Below are 4,057 nucleotides of genomic sequence, written 5' to 3' on the forward strand. Positions count from 1 at the left end.
GTTATAGGGGTCTCAATCAATCCAAAGTAAGACAAGTAAATTGGAGAGGCCTTAAGAAACAACAGAGAAGCCCAGTCATTGTAGAAGGTATACCAGAGACCAGGACTGAGGATATGAAATTCTTAACTCCTTCCAGACAGTGAAATGAAGCTGCTGATCAATTTCTCATGTCTGTCAGGATTAGCTCAAGGTCTTGAGGTCAAATACACTGAGATAAAACCTAGAAAATTATGGAAGTCAAATGTCTACCAAACAAACAAAAACAAGACAAAGATTGAGAAAAAAAGTGTAGCCACTCAAAGGCTTTTATTAGGAAATTGCTAGATCATCATTTCAAAAATATTACTTAAAAGTATTCAGAAATTACCTAGATTTCCCATTTCACTTACATAGCATAGATGAAATGAGACCTTGTTTGTAGGCATGGATCAATCATCTCATCATTTATTTCAGAAAAAGAAAAAATCAAGTCTGTCCTAAGTACTAAACAGAATGCTAGGCTCCCTTAATGTACTAACTATTCAATAAGAGGATTACCTATAATAAAAGGTAGAATATTTTATATACCCCCAACAGAGATAAAAATAAAGCACAGGAGAATTTCAGAGCAGAGAATATACCCATTTGGTTGGGAAAAATCAAATAAAAGGGGCATGTGTGATGAGTATTAAAGAAACAACTGGTATGTTCTACTGGTAATGAAAAGGACATTAGGTGAAATGAACATCACATATTAGGATATCATTGTTGGAAGTCTTCAAGGATGCTTAGGGAATAGCAAATTATTAGTTTGCTTAATGTATTTTAAAAGTTTTAGGGAATAATAACAATCCACCCCCCCCCAAAAAAGTGTGTGGAGATTAATTTTGGGGGTTTGAATTCATAGCTGAAGAACTCATACTTAATTTGGCAGGCAATGGTAATTGTTTGAGAGGCCTGCTTCAAAAGTTCATTACAGATGGGAATCTGGCTTTCAGAATCCATGCTCTTAAGCACTCCTCTATGCTGCCTGTGGACAATGATGCTTATTTATAAGACCCAGTGACTTTTTGGCAATATATTAAGCACTTGATGCATATTTGACCATTAGAAAAATTACAGCATTGCTGATGATTCAAGAAGACCAACAACAGAGCTCTCAGATGAACCAGGAGATGTTTCTAGAAGTAACATCACAATGGCTACCCAAGGAGAACCCCAAGTTCAGTTCAAAGTTGTACTGGTTGGTGATGATGGGACTGGAAAAACTACATTCATGAAACATCATCTGACCGGTGGACTTGAGGTAAGTAGCTAACTTGGTTGTTGAGGTTCATTCCTTTATGTTCCACATCAATGTAGGATCTATTCAGTTCAATGTATGGGATATATAGCTGATCCGGAGGAATTTGGTGAACTGAGGGATGGCTATTACAGTCAAGCCCATTATAGTGCTTGAGAGTTACTTACAAAAGAATGTGTAACTGGCATAGAGATCTAGTACAAGTGTGTGAAAACATCCCCATATTATTGTGTGGCCACAAAGTAGTTATTAAGGACAGGCAAAATCACTGTCTTCCACCAAAAGAAGAACCTTTAGTACTATGGTATTTCTGCCAAAAGTAACTACAACTTTGAAAAGCCCTTCCTCTGGCTTGCTAGAAACTAATTGGAGACCCTAACTTTTTGTTTGTCACCATGCCTGCTCTTGCCCCACCTGAGGTTGTCATGGACCCAGCTCTGGCAGGAAATATGAGCAGGATCTAGAGGTTGCTCAGACCATCCCTCTCCCGGATAACAATGATGACCTGTGAGAAAGGGAGGCTGGAGCCCAACATCAGAAGTCTAGTTTTATAGGCAACTGTCTCCTGATGTCAATGGTGCAGCATTTTGCCACTTCATTATATCTAAGCAGAACATGTGCTTAATCTTTGGAATGCTGAAGGAGATGAATGGGCTTTGGAGTAAATACAGCAGTTAAAAAAATACTTCATTGCCTTGGACCTCCATAGTTAGCTGTTTTGGAATGCAGTTGTTTCCTTAGTGAATTTGAAATCTAAGGCTACAGTCACATCTCAGTATCCAGCTGTGAAACTTTGTTACCATCGTTCTCGTTTCTTTTTGTTTAGAATTAGAATAAAATTGTATTTCATATATCTAAAAAACAAAAAAGTACAAACATAAACAATTGAGAAGTACCATGTGAATAATAAATCCAGTGTAGTGAGGGGCTTTTGGGAGCAGATAGATAGATGCCTCTTACACTATACTTTTTTTTCTATAGATCAATCTTATATAGTACTAAAAAGCTGTAATATCAAACAAGTTTCTCTTACCTCGGTAAGTTTACTTTTGATGTTTGTCTCAAGAAAATAGTATAAACAAAAGCAAAAGAATCCAAGGATATTTGTAAGTATATTTGACTGAAAAGCCAAGCATAACCAAAATGATCAAGATTTAGGGACTGCTTAAATAACGATGGTATAATAAAACACAACATGATAATATAGTTTAAATTATACTATATAAAAAGTACCTATTTGAAATATCTACTGAAAAATACTAAATAAACAAGTGATATAAACTATTATATATTGCTTATTTGTAATTAAATTATGTTTATAAAATGTATTAGGTTTCTATAAAGTGATAAAGACTGAAAGAGTCAGAGGATTTTGGATAGTTGATATCTTATAGTGGAGGAACTTTTGCAGTTTTGTTGATTATAATTATTTTGGAGTTTTTCCACTATATTGGTAGATCAATAGATAATGAAAGATATTCTTTGAACAGATACTTTACAAAATTTAGGCAAAGAGCTGTTACGTAGTGAATGTATTCAAATAGATGACTATCTGTAAGGAAATTCTTTACTGTGTAAGACAGAATAGACTCAAGTTTTCTTCCATTATGATTCTATTTCTTTCTGGAACTTTTAAACTTGTTCTATTTTTTCATTTCTTTTATTGTCAAAAGAAACCTCATGACATAGTAATTGTCAATTATACTTTGATTGGATTGCAAATAAGGTTAATCTTGACGGTGAAGTCTTAGGTCATATTGTTTGGAATATCAATTACACTACTAAGAAACAAGAAATACTTAAGCCAAAAACACCCATTTATGATAAAAACTCTCAGCAAAATGGGAATAGAGGGAGCATACCTCAACATAATAAAGGCCATATACAAGAAACCTGAAGCCAACATCATACTCAATGGGCAAAAACTGAGAGCATTCCCCCTGAGATCAGGAACAAGACAAGGATGTCCGCTCTCTCCACTCCTATTCAACATAGTCTTGGAAGTTATAGCCACAGCAATCAGACAAGAAAGAGAAATAAAAGGCATCCAAATTGGAAAAGAGGAAGTAAAACTGTCATTATTTGCAGATGACATGATAGTGTACATAGAAAACCCTATAGACTCAACAAAAAAACTACTCAACCTAATAAGTGAATTCGGCAAAATAGCAGGATACAAAGTCAATATTAAGAAATCGAAGGCATTTTTATACACCAACAATAAAAACTCAGAGCTAGAAACTGAAAGAAAAATTCCATTTACCATAGGAACAAGAAAAATAAAATACCTAGGAATAAACTTAACCAAGGAGGTAAAAGACCTGTACTCAGAAAACTACATAACACTGAAGAAAGAAATTAAAGAAGATACAAATAAATGGAAGCATGTACCATGCTCATGGATGGGAAAAATCAACATCATTAAAATGTCCATACTACCCAAAGCAATTTATAGATTCAATGCAATCCCTATGAAAATACCAGCAACGTATTTCACAGACCTAGAACAAATACTTCAAAAATTTATATGGAACCAAAAAAGAGCCTGAATAGCCACAGCAATTTTGAGGAAGAAGAACACAGTAGGAGGAATCACAATACCTGATATCAAACTATACTACAAGGCCACGGTAATCAAAACAGTCTGGTACTGGCATAAAAACAGACATATAGATGAATGGAACAGAATTGAGAGCCCAGAAATAAACCCAGGTTCATATGGTCAACTAATATTTGACAAAGGGGGAAGGAACATCAAATGGAGTGAAAAGAGCC

The 4,057-nt window shown here is 34.9% G+C and overlaps 1 pseudogene; it reads left to right on the forward strand.

The window, feature by feature from the left end:
• The first annotated feature begins 1,177 nt into the window (after nt 1–1,177).
• LOC150007769 (GTP-binding nuclear protein Ran-like) lies at nt 1,178–1,793 on the forward strand (annotated as a pseudogene).
• Nucleotides 1,794–4,057: the final 2,264 nt, after the last annotated feature.

This window comes from Furipterus horrens, unplaced genomic scaffold, assembly GCF_987537825.1.
Source record: "Furipterus horrens unplaced genomic scaffold, mFurHor1.1.pri manual_scaffold_6, whole genome shotgun sequence".
Lineage (NCBI taxonomy): Eukaryota > Metazoa > Chordata > Mammalia > Chiroptera > Furipteridae > Furipterus > Furipterus horrens.